A 13,430-nucleotide genomic window follows, 5' to 3' on the forward strand; every position below is an offset into this window, starting at 1 on the left:
TGGAATCACCCATGTACACACTAAATTAATGAAACGCCCGAAAAGGACAGGCGTCCCCATCAACTTCTCGCACAAAGAATCCTCTTTGCGTATGAGCCCCGGTCATCTAAGTTTACGGAATCCACCGTAAAACCTCACGGAATCCACCGTGGAATATGCCTCCTGGCATCATACCCCCGGGGTGGGATAGCAATTGACCTCAATTGCTATTAGCTCAATGTGGAGCTAACAGAGTGGGGAAAGCATTTAGGTCTCTAGCGTGCATCCATTGTGCTTCCTGTACAGGATGGTTCTTAAATTTTACTAGATATCGAGAGTACCTTCGGCCAGTTCTAGTGGTCATGTAGTCAGTGTCTATGATGGCTTCTGGTTCAAGTATTTCAGTCTCTTCCTCTAGTAAAGGTGGGTTTTCATAGACAGGGTGGATAGGTAATTGTCCTCTAAATGGTCTCAATAAACTAATATGGAAGGTATTATGAATTTTCCAATGTGATGGGAGTTCTAACTTGAATGCATTGTCATTAATCTTATGAATGATTCTAAATGGTCCGTAGAATCTAGGGGCTAATTTAACAACTGGATGTCTATCTACACTTTGCAGTCTACGCTTTTCTATTCTAAGCCAAACATAATCATCAATTTTGAAATTCATGGCTTGTCTTTTCTTGTTGGCTTGTTTGGTATATGATTGTTGGGCTTTAGCAATCATATCCTTTACCTCATCAAAAATAGTATTATGCATAACAGCAATATCATCGGCACTTTGGATTCTATTAGACAAAGATGCAACAGGTGTAGATAATCTATGTCCATAAATAACTTCAAAAGGTGCTTTCTTTGTAGATGTGTGCGGTGTATTATTGTAAGCAAACTGTAATAAATGCAAATGAGTATCCCATGTCTGAGGTTTAGAGATAGTGTATGCACGTAAAAGATCTAAAATAGTGCTATTTGTGGCTTCTGTTTGTCCATTTGTTTCTGGATGAAATGCAGATGAGAAATCAATCTTTGTGCCTAGATTTGAAAACAGTGTAATCCAGAAATTATTACAAAATCTAGAATCTCTATCTGAAATAATCACTTTCGGCAATCCATGGTTAGTAAAAACAATTTTCAAAAATAACTGTGCTGCTTGTGATGCTGTTAAAGTTTTCTTACATGCAATGAAATATGCTTGCTTACTAAATCTATCTACAATTGTCCAAATCATGTCATGATTAGATTTAGTATTTGGTAAGCCAGTAATGAAATCCATAGATATATGTTCCCAAGGTTTAGATGGAATAGATAAAGGCATTAATAACCCATACTGTTTACCATGATGTCTTTTTATTCTTTGACAAATCAGACATTCAGAAACAAAATTAGACACATCTGCATCCATATGCGGCCAATAAAAATCTTCAGTTAACATGCGTAATGTAGAAATGATACCTCTATGACCTTGATATGGGGGACAATGAATTTCATTTAAAACAAAAGATCGGAATGGAATAGTAACACACAGTCTCTTTTCAAAGAACATGAATCCATCATTATATGACAATGAATCAACAGGAATGAAATTATTTTGAACTAATTTTTGCCAATCAGAATGAAAAGTAATATCCTGGTGATATGTGTCTTTCATAGCAATCAAAGAATCAAAAGATATGATAGAAATGTTATGAATTGCAGGTCTTCTACTCAATGCATCGGCAACTACATTTTCTTTTCCAGGTTGGTATTGAATGATAGGATGGAAACTTTGAATGAATGAAGCCCATTTGATATGACGGTCAGAAATTTGGGGTTGGCTAAGTAGATGTCTAATGCTTTGCTGGTCGGTCTTTATCATGAATTCTGAACCCATTAAATAATGCTTCCATTGTTTTAATGCTTGGACAACTGCTAAGAGTTCCTTGTCATAGGTGGAATATTTGAGCTCAGAGGGTTTCAGCTTAGAACTAGAATACGCTATTGGATGGTTATCTTGCATTAACACGGCTCCTATTCCTGATCCGCTAGCATCGGTCACAACTAGAAAGAATGGTCTGTTAAAGTCAGGCAATTGTAGGACAGGGGCATTGGTCAATGCACGTTTAAGTAAATCAAAGGATTTCTGCTGGTTTTCAGTCCATTGATAAACAATGCCTTTCTTAAGAAGTTTGGTCAGTGGTAAAGCAAGTAATGAGAAATTACGTACAAACTTCCTATAGAAACTAGCAAGACCAAGGAATGAACGTAATTCATGTACATTTTAAGGAATAGGCCAATGCAATATTGCGTCAATTTTCTTAGGATCAACTTTTATTCCTTCTTCTGATACAATATGACCTAGATATTCTATTTCTGTCTTAAAGAATTCACTCTTGTCAGGATTTGCAAACAATTGATTTTCTTTCAGTAATTGAAAAACTAATGATAAATGCTCATAATGCTCTTTTTCACTTTGACTGAATACTAAAATATCATCAAAGAAAACAATCACACAATACTGATATTTTAGAAAAATACGGTTCATCATTCTACTGAAAGTGGCAGGTGCATTAGTTAATCCGAATGGCATAACTAAGAATTCATAATGGCCAAACTGTGTCCTGAATGCAGTCTTAAATATGTCGGATCTATCTAACCTCACCTGATGATATCCAGATTTAAGGTCAATTTTACTAAATATAGAAGATCCTTGCAGTTTATCCATAAGGTCGTCAACTCTAGGTATAGGATACCTATTCTTTACAGTGATCTTGTTTAATGCTCGGTAGTCAATACACATCCGATAAGTATTATTCTTTTTCTTGACTAAGAGCACAAGTGCACCGAATGGAGAACTGCTAGGTCGAATCAAACCTCTATTTAGTAATTCTTCTACTTGAGTCTGGATTTCTTTTTGCTCTATTTGATTTTGCCTATATGGGGCTTTGCAAGGTGGTTGTGTGCCAGGTATTAGGTCAATTTTATGGTCTTCTGGACGTGATGGAGGTAAACCTGGTGGTAGGTCTTCTGCAAAACAATCCTTAAAATATGCAAGAAATTCCTTATGTCTAGGGTGCATATGAGTTTCTTTTGCGTGCAATTCATTCACCCAAATGAGATATGATTTAGTGTTCTTGCGTAGTGCACGTTTTGCTTGAGTATGCGAAAGCAGTGGAAACATATGAGATGCATGCATACCAAATAATGTAATAGATTTTCCTTGAAAATTTATATTCATTGTGTGTGTGGAATAATCTATATTGGGATTATGTTGGTGTCTCCATGGCATTCCTAGAATAATGTCGCTAGACTGTAATGGGACAACTAAGAAATTTCTTCGTTCAATATATGGACCAATTTGAATTTCTAAATTTTGAACTTCTTGTGTGCCATTGTACCTGGTACCTAAAAATGCAGCTTTTATGCGATAGTGCGTAGGTACAGTATGCAATTTCAATTCCTTTACCAATTTTGCTGAAATAAAATCATGCGTACTACCGTCATCATGCAATATAATTCTTTCTTTTCCATGCACCATACATTTCATAGTCAACAATGAATGTAAAGTAGGCATACCTGGTAAAGTGTCGGAAGTAATAGTAGGATCATCTTCTTCTTCAGTGAAATCCGGCATATCCTCATGCTCGTCCTCGTCCATAGCTCCAAGGTAGTTGATATGTGCTGATGGCTTCTTTGAATGACAATTTGCTGCGAGATGGCCTGGCTGGTGACACTTGTAACATACGATAGGCTTGGCTTTGGTCACATTATTTGCAATGGCTGGGAGTCTGGGTATATTTGGATTTGCTTGTTGGATAGGCTTAGGATTTGGATTGACAGTGGATGGTAATGCGGGTGGTTTAGGCCAATTCTTGCGGAAAGATGGTGATGAAAAACGACCTGGATTAAACCTTCTGAAATTTGAATTGAATTGTTTAGATCCATAATTACCGTTTGCTTGGAATGGCTGTGGTCGTCGATCTCTTCCACGTAACTTATCTTCAGTGTCGTGAGCTAAGGAGATGGCATCTTCAAGGGTAGCAGGCTTGAACATATTCACCTCAGCGTAGTAATGTCCAAGAAGTCCAGACATATACTTCCGCTTATGTGTCGTCTCTGGTACGTCTTCAAGCATACGTAGCTGTAGAAGTGCATTCCAAAAACGCTCTGTATACTGTGGAATAGGCTCACGATCTCGCTGTTGAAGTAGATCCCATTGCTTGATTGCCTTCTCATGAAATTGCGGTGGTAAGAAATTTTGCATGAACTTCTTCTTGAAATCTTCCCATGTAGCAGGACATTCTATGCTCTTGCGGACGACAGTCCACCAAAGTGAAGCTCTATCTATCAGATGATTAGTAACACACTTGATTTTATCTTTCTCAGGATAAGTTTCCTCATGGAAATAGTCATCAAACTGGCTAATGAATGATAAAACAGTCTTTCCTTCTCTTATGCCATTGAAAGTGCGAAACTTGAAACTTCGTTTACTTATCTTAGATTCCTTGCGAATGGTTTGTGCTTCAAGAGTGGCGTCGATGGTACGGCGTATCAAATCTTCAGCTTGAGGTTCTTCTTTATCAGTGGACGCTCCTTGTAGCTTTGTCAATTGCGCTTGCAAGGCTTGCCTAGCTCTTCGCTCTTCGTCTAATTGCAACATAATAAGATCCAGCTTTTGCTCCATGGTAGGCTCGGGTAGGTCGTCTTCAGCCATAGGATCATCCATGTGTGGGGAAGTCATCCTGTAAAACTCAACAAACCTTTCTCACTAAAAATCAGTTAGCGGGATGAGCGTAGCTCAAATTTGGGGTTACAAGGCTATGTATTTTTGGGGTATTTTCTTCTTCAATTTTCAGAAATTCTGCAATATTTCTGTCTCTGTTTGCTGAAAGTACTTCAACGAAGTTGCAGATAGGTAAAACAGCTTGCTGCGAACAACTTTCCAGTTCTGAGTTTTTGCAAATGAACAAGTCTTCTAGGAGTTTCGAGCGTTAGTCAGTTCTGATTTAGTCTGACTTGCAGAGTTGCAGACTTAACAGACTTGCAGGGTTGTAGACTTGCTGAACTTAGCTGATTTGCAGGACTTGCAGGACTTGATCAGAGTCGACTTGCGAAACTTGACTTCTGGAGTGCGTGACCCGGAGTATGTCGACTTTGTTGCTCTGTGTGACTTGCAGAAAGCTTAGAAGCTTTAATTGGCTTAATGGATTAAGAAGCTTAAGCTTCTTAATCCGTCGTGGATTTTGAGGACAAGAATATGTCCTTGACGGATTTGCGCCGCCCAGAACAGCCTCACGCCGCCGATAATCGATTCGTTGATTTTCAAGCTTTCTTAAGCTTATACTAAGCTTAGTAAGTGATAACTTTAAGCTTTGAAGCTTAATGAAGAGAAAGAATTACTCTTTTTGTCTGTTAACCACGATTTGATGAAGAGAATTGATGAGTGGTCCTCCGCCGACTGAGAGTGGTCCTTCGCGATCTGAGAGTGGAAACAGGGGTTCTTGATCGCCAGAAGTCTGCCTGTATCGACGGTTCGCGACGAGATTGACTGTAGAGGCCGTTTGTTCCTGGAGCTCCGCCTTCGCTCGAGATTGGTAGCGATTGGAAGCCCTTGATCTCTGCTCCGCTCTGATACCACTGGTGCGCAGATCGGACGCAGGTAGCTCACGTAGTGAATTCCCAAAGGTCCCCAAGAACAAAGCACTCTACTTTTTAGCACAAAGACCAATGTAAAAACAAGCACGACATGAGACAAGAGACAAATTGGGTTGAATCTCCCCCATGCCTTGTGTGAGCGCTTCACAAAGCATGTATTTAATATATATTTTCAATCTTTTTGCTCAAAAATAGCCCAATTACAAAAATATACAAGCTTTTAGCTTTTGAGTTTGCTTTCTACCAAAAATAGGAAAATAAAGCTAATGGACGGTGCCCAAAGAGTCTGGCACGCCCAATCTCAATGTCCAAATAAAAATAACATATCCAGGCGCATAAGCGCATACAAAATAATAATAAATAGTCGATGTCTCTATAGACATAATCAAAATATAGGCGTGGCGCCTATCAAAATATATCCAAAAGTCGGAAACCCGCTAGACTCCAATGCTTTCCTCCGCCACTCCTGCTATCTCTACACATCAACTGAAGCATTCACAATCGTTAGTAAAATAACACAATTAAACCGACAAAAGTGAATACCTAGCAGTCTTCAGCTACATAAATAAATCAACTGGTTAGAAATAAATCCTAACCTTAATTTATTACGAGTGCGCACTCTAAACTCATAAACGTTTATTAATTTAATATGCATTTTGCGGAATCACCCGCTATGGAATCACCCATGTACACACTAAATTAATGAAACGCCCGAAAAGGACAGGCGTCCCCATCAACTTCTCGCACAAAGAATCCTCTTTGCGTATGAGCCCCGGTCATCTAAGTTTACGGAATCCACCGTAAAACCTCACGGAATCCACCGTGGAATATGCCTCCTGGCATCATATTGTTGATGCTTGGTATAGGAATTGGAACATAGGAGAGGCATATATTGGAGGAGCACAACTTAGTGTGATTACTCGGGCTTGTATAAAGCAGTTTGGACTTCAAATTGTTGAGGGATCAAGGTTTCAAATCAAGCTTGCTAATCATGCTAAAGTGAGATCTCTAGGCATAATTCAAAATTTAGAGGTCAAGGTTTACGATGTGTCTATGAAGATCGGTTGTCATATTATACTAGCAAGGTTGGGAGCTTTTCTACTTATCCTTGGTAGATTGTGGCTTAGGAAGGTAGGTGCAATAGAAGATTGGGGAAAAGAAATTATAATGATTTATGATTGTAGATGAGTAGCAAAAAAAATTTATATGGCTTCGATAAAAGAATTGATGAATGAGAATGATAGTGAAGAAGAAGAGGGGGAGGAGGAGAGTGATAGTTCTAAGGAAGATGATAGCGAGAATGAGAGTTCTCAAAGTAATTTTGATTGAGAGGTGTCATCTATTGTAGTAGAGTTAGTAAATCTTGAGAGAGATGGGGAGATATAAGAGAGTTGAGAATTTCTTGATGGTGGTAGATGTGATTGTTTGAGAGATGAAGAGAGCATTGAGGAGGATTTTTTGATTTGTTTAGAAGTCCATGAGGGGGAGGGCTTAGAAATAAAAAGATTTAATGATGAAGTTGAGGATTTGGATTTTTTGCCAAAAGAGATTGATGTAATTGAGTGTGGATTTGAGCTTCCAGATATTGAGGTTATGGATTCTAACTCTTTTTGTGACCGTGTTGTTGTCTATGACTCCTGCGAGTCTAATAAGCTAGATGATGATGGTTTGAGTAGCCTTGGATAGGCTTATGTTTGTGAAGTTTTTGATGTTGCTTTGAGTAGACCTAACCTCATACTTCTTGATATTTGTGTGGATGATTGTATGATTGATTTGGGCAACAATGATGAAGAGAAGATTTCATTTGAGAGTCTTGCAGTTTCTTTAAGTTCTTCTAGAATTTTTGAAAATGATTGTGATGATTTGGATTGGGGTTTTGAGGATCTAAAGAGTGACACAGATGAAAACATGAAAGAAATTTTGAAAAAGGCTTTGAAAAGAATCGAAATATTGAGGGAAGAGAGATTTAAAACTAGAAAAAAGGAGATGGAAGGTAATTGTGAGGTGGAATTTGAAGAGGACTGGAGAGATGATAATTTAGATGAGGTCTATGGCCCTAATTTATTGCATGGTATTGAAGCTTCCTGTGAAGATTCTAGAGAGAATATTTGTGAGGATGTTATGGAAAGGGTTGGCCATTGTATTTGTGGAGTAAAAGAGTTGGATTCTTGTTTTGTTGAAGAGATGAGTAGTTTGAATGGTTGTCTTGGAGAGACAGTCCCTATATCTTAATGTTTTTTATTATGGTAGTGTTGAGAGTCAGGAGCAGACTCATTTTGATATATGAATGATAGTATGATTGGGTGTTTTATAGTAATGGGAGATTTTGTTTTACAATTTTTAAAGACTTTTGAATGCATGGATGTTTTTGCATATGGAATTGAATTTGGTAACATTGAAAGGGTTGAAACCTTGTTAAAAAATCCTAGAACTATCATGCTTTCTCTTAGGGTGGATGGGGGGGATATATGGATTGTTATAGATTATGTGTTTTTCATTGACAAAATGGGTTCTTTTCAAGGTTTTGAAATTGGAAATTTTACCGATTTTGAATAGAATTTTATGGATGGCTTTTGTTTTTACACTAGGGAGTTTCTTGAGAGATGTGACCACGATTTTGTTGGATTTTGGGTTTGATGAGGAGTTCCGGGATAGATTGTTGGACTAGATTTTTTATTGTCTTATAAATGTTTCATCATTTTATGCAAGCAACTACTACCCATAAATGCTTACAAACTAGGTAGAGGGCTAAATATGTCAAGTGCTTTCGTATAAGTTGAAAACCCTTAGAAAAAGATTAGATAGGTACAATTTTTGTAGTGTAGTCCTTTGTGTAACTATTTGTTTTGTTGTTTTATAGCTAGATTTTTTGTGTTTGTCTAGAGTAGGAATTGTTTTTTGTGTCGTTTTATTTCAAATTTTTGAGCTTGGAAACTTGATAGTCTTAGTCGAGATTGGTTTTTTTCTACACAGATTGGAGTAGCACTTTGATGGTACCTCGATGGTAGCCACTGAACATCTTGAAACATGTATGTTTTCTTGCCAATATCTTTGCACAACACAAAGATTATGGGTTCATGAGCACATCATATTGCACTTGTTGGATACATTGTACTTAGGGATTGTCTCTTGCAATTTTTCAATTATTTCCATGCCATGAGGTGGGTTGATGATTTCTTTACACCATCATAGAGCACTAGCATGGCATGATGCCTGCTGCAACTATATCCAGTAAATCTTAGATGCATGCACACTTGAGAGAGCACCTTCATTGTGCACGCATGGTTCTTTGCATGCACGAGAGTTGGGATATTTATCATTAAATTAGGAACTTCATGAGTTTGAGGGTCATGAAGGATGCCTTCAGTTGTGAGATGGGTTGTTTTATCTCATCAATGTTATGAGGGCCACTATTTTCCTGAGAGATAGTGAGAGAGGTGGATGGACTAGAGTATAACATTTCTTCTTTGCTGAGAGTTGAGAGGTGAGGTTAAGGATTGGAAAATTAATCAAGGAATAATATTTGCATTTCAAATGACACACGGGCACTTGTAGCTAGGCTAGGCGCGATTCCTTCAGTGCATTCATCTTCTTACGTCTTGTGTCAATTGTGTGATTGCATGGCATGGATTTCATCTTCAAGGCATGTTTTTTGAATAGGGCACATTGCATGGAATGAAAAGCAAGTACACCAAAATAATCATTTCTCTTTTGAATACATTAAGTTTTACTTGGGGTTGGCTTAGTCTTACATGCCTTTTGGAAGGAAAGACATGCAATTAAGGAGGGTTGAAATGCAATAGAGTTGAGACATGATTATTTTGAGATACTCTAAAAATTTGCATGGAACCAAGTTTTAGAAGAGATGATATTTTGTTCTTAAACATAGAATGCCTTGTAAGTGCTGGAGTGATTCTAGTGTTCTAAATAGATGGCCTATTCTAGATCTTTTGTGGTAATGGATGGCATTTTCTATCTCTTTGAAGGAAAAATTGGAGAAGTTAATTAGCTTGAGACTGGAGAGTGGTCTAGCTAAGAATGTCTATGAGGTGATGTTGATTATTAATGACAATGATCCCTTTCAAGCTAACAAAATGGTCAAGAGCCTCAATGGGCAGTTTCTGTTTGTCTTGTATGATAGTACAAAAAAAATAAAATTGTAATGAGATCAAATGTGAGTGTAAAGAGCTATACAGGACAATATATATAGTAGTATATGCAGCTCATGAAAATCTTGAATTTATTGGATTTGTACATGAGTTGATTGTCATATCAATTGGATGATATCATGGCTAGGTGATAATACTACATGTATTTGCTTATGCTTGGCAAAGATACTATTAAACAACTATCTATGATGACATCCAGAAAGCTGCATGCCAGATGCATGCTTTTGCAAGCATATTGGCTCAAGGCATTGGTTGAAGTAAAGACTACAGTGTAGATTATGGAGTGATGGGGCATCTATACACCAAATTTTCATAAATATTGAAGAGACATTCACTCCTAAGGCTAATGATATGCTTCATCAAAGAGTTGTTATCCATATTTGGGGGGATTGACTTTGAGTTGGAACTGGGCTAGCTATGGAAGGAAATGAGGGTAGAAGCTCGTTCTTAAAGAGGAATTGAGGGGAGGCATAGAAGTATTGAGTGGCTCTACTCTGTAGTATCATTCATCTAGAGAAGAGAGAAAGCAGGTTGACGGATTAATGGAGCACTACAATTTACAAATTGGAAGAAGATCAATTTATGTAATCTGAGTTGATCAAGGAGGGCTAGTTGGCATTATTACGAAACTATGCAAGAGCTTGACGGGAGACAAAAAGGCAAGTCCAAGGTTTTATTATGAGCATTAAAAACAATTCATTCAATTTCATCGCAAATTTGAGAACCAAGCTAAAGAAGCTCCTAGCCTTTACTAATATGAGGTTTTTGTTATGGATGAGTATTGACCAAATGATATCGTCAATTTTATTTGGAGTAATTTTAAGGAAAATAAAATAAAAAATTGATGAAAATCTTTAAGGCTATAAAATCTTAAACATAAAAGAAAAGTTGAAAAGCTTTAAAAACACATATTGTGCTGAAGAGAGAGGTAAGCAATTTAAGCATGAGAGAATAGGAAGCGTGGACCCTTCTCTTGTTTTTTAGAAGAGACTTATTTGAGAGAAGAGGAGGGTCACAACCATATTGGAGCAACTTGTGTATTTTTTCTCACTTCTACAAGCTTGATGTTAAAGGCTTAGTGCATCACCATAATCACAAATGAGATATGAGGTTTTGAGTGAGAATTCCTTCAAAAAACTTTGTGTATTTCTTTTAAGGTAGTAGAAGCTCTACATTTTGTGTGAACTCAATGTGTTGGTGATAATAAAAGGCTTCATTGTTGGACTATGGATTGGGTGTGCTAGTGTTTTGGCCATATATGGTCAACGTTTGTCGTCAAGTTGAGTATACAAACAAAGTCAATTACTTTATCGACACTCCTTGTCGTCTCGTTTTAGGTTGTGTGAGAGGACTATCCTCGAATACCACTCATGAAACAACATGCCTCAAGTATTTCCTCACATACTTCCCTAATTTGTTGCTGAACATCATTGTTAGTCTTGTTCTTTCCCTTGTTTCTATCCGATTCTACTCACTAGTACAATGCAGTCCTAGTAAACTCCTTATTTAAAAAATGACTATAACTCCTTGTCTTCTCATTTTAGGTTGTGTGAGAGGACTATCCTCAAATACCACTCATGAAACAACATGCCTCAATTATTTCCTCACATACTTCCCTAATTTGTTGCTAAACATCATTGTTAGTCTTGTTCTTTCCCTTGTTTCTATCCAATTCTGCTAACTAGTACAATGCAGTCCTGGCAGACCCCTTATTTTAAAAATGACTATAACTTTTGACCTCGATATCAAAATTAAGAAAAATTTTATGGAAATTGAAGCCCATGAATAGCTCTTCAAGATGAGCTACAACTCAAGTTTAGAATCAAATTAAAATATTATAGGAATATTCTTTTCATACTGTCCAAAACAGTCCTATGCCTTGTAAAAGTACCGTTTTAGTGTATCCACCTCCCCTATGTTGTCCAATATAAGGTTTTCCAACCCTATAGTACCTTGTGTATGACTTGTGTATGACTTATAGGAATTGAATACAACTTGCAATATCCTATAAAGGTCCTAGAAATTCTTTGAATTATTCTATAACACCTGTAACCAAGTAAAAAGCCTTCCAAGAGTGATCCCAATTCAGTGTTTGAGTGTAATACTCTATGTAAGACCTATAACCAATCTGGAATGACCTATGGCACCTCTTGATGACTAGAAATTCATCCAAATGAAGGCTCAATATCCCTACTTCTAATGAATACACATGACCCCTTCTCTAGGGAGTAGTTGACATTTTCTATGTTATAAACATGTAATAACTTGTATAATCCTTATAACTGATCTATGGAGCCCTAAATAATGTTATCCAGCTAAAATCTTTAGATATTCAATGACTCCACTCATGATACTTGTGGTGAGGGATATGAAGATATGATATGCTCTCTAGACTCTGAATCACTAGGAGGTAGGCAAAGTTCCCCTCAGGTTGATTAGTTGCACCCCTTCAAAATCTTTAATAGTCGGGGACGGTCACCTCTCTATTGTCCCACTATCTCCCCTAGCATCTATCTTTTTCCTCAATGGGAATATCAACATGGTAGGAGCATTCTAATTAATCAATCAAGGACAAAATGCATAATTGAAAATTTCTTTTAGCCTTCAATGATATGCACGATTGATCAATGAAAAATTGGAATGAAGAAAGAAGTAGTGGTTGAGGATCTTACCAATGCAATTCAGTCACTCACTGATTGCTAGTACTTATCCTTTACAATATTTTAGTCTTGGGTAAAGAAAATCATACAACCAAATCAAGGTTATACATCAAGACAATGTAAATGACACCCACGATGAAATAGGACTAAAATGAATATTGAAATTCAATGAAATAGGTTCTAATCAATGAGAAGAGCACTAATCTCTGATCTATTGATCAATTCAAAGAATTAATTGACCAATAATCTCCCATCAACAAGAGGAAAAGCTTAAAAGCAAGTGGATATTGAGAGATTGCAAAGATTAAGCAAGTGAAATACCTTGATCAAGCTTGAAGGAGATGATTGATGCAAGCTTCAATCCAATATTTGAAGAAACATCCATAATCCACCATGAATTCATCATGAAGCTCCAAGAATCCATATAATCAATCCATACATGCTTGAATAAGATTGAATTCATGAAGAATCAATGTCCCAAGCTTGCTTGAATATTTGAATGTTGAAGATTCAAGCTTCTTGAAAAAAAGTCCCAAAATATAACTCCAATATGAGCTTCAAGAGGCTCAATATGCTAAAATATTTGAAATGTCTTCAATCTTGAAGCCAATCTTGCTCCAAAATGATAGTAGAGAAGCCTTGAAGGTCAAAAAGATCCAAATATTGAAGAAATTGAAGCTTCTAAGTCTCTTGCTATGGCTACCTTGCTGTGTATTCAGGTTTTTAGCACAAAGGAAATGAAGATCAAAGACTTAAAAGAGTGTATCACTGCTAAGAATGACATAGGAAACAAAGAAATAGTAAAGAGGTTGATGACTATGGAGAAGAAGAGTAGGGGATTCAATACAAATTACGATGCAAATTTAGGGTGTATGTCTATTGCTCACTAGTTGCCCTACTTCACATTGGTAATGATCATGATCAGTAGAAAGTAGGGAATCAATGCTCTTAGGCACAACTCAAGTATAATGACTAAAGCTCTTAGGTG

The sequence above is a fragment of the Lygodium microphyllum genome, chromosome 8 (assembly GCF_053477565.2).
Source record: "Lygodium microphyllum isolate KBCC chromosome 8, Lygodium_microphyllum_v1.1.10, whole genome shotgun sequence".
Classification (NCBI taxonomy): Eukaryota; Viridiplantae; Streptophyta; class Polypodiopsida; order Schizaeales; family Lygodiaceae; genus Lygodium; species Lygodium microphyllum.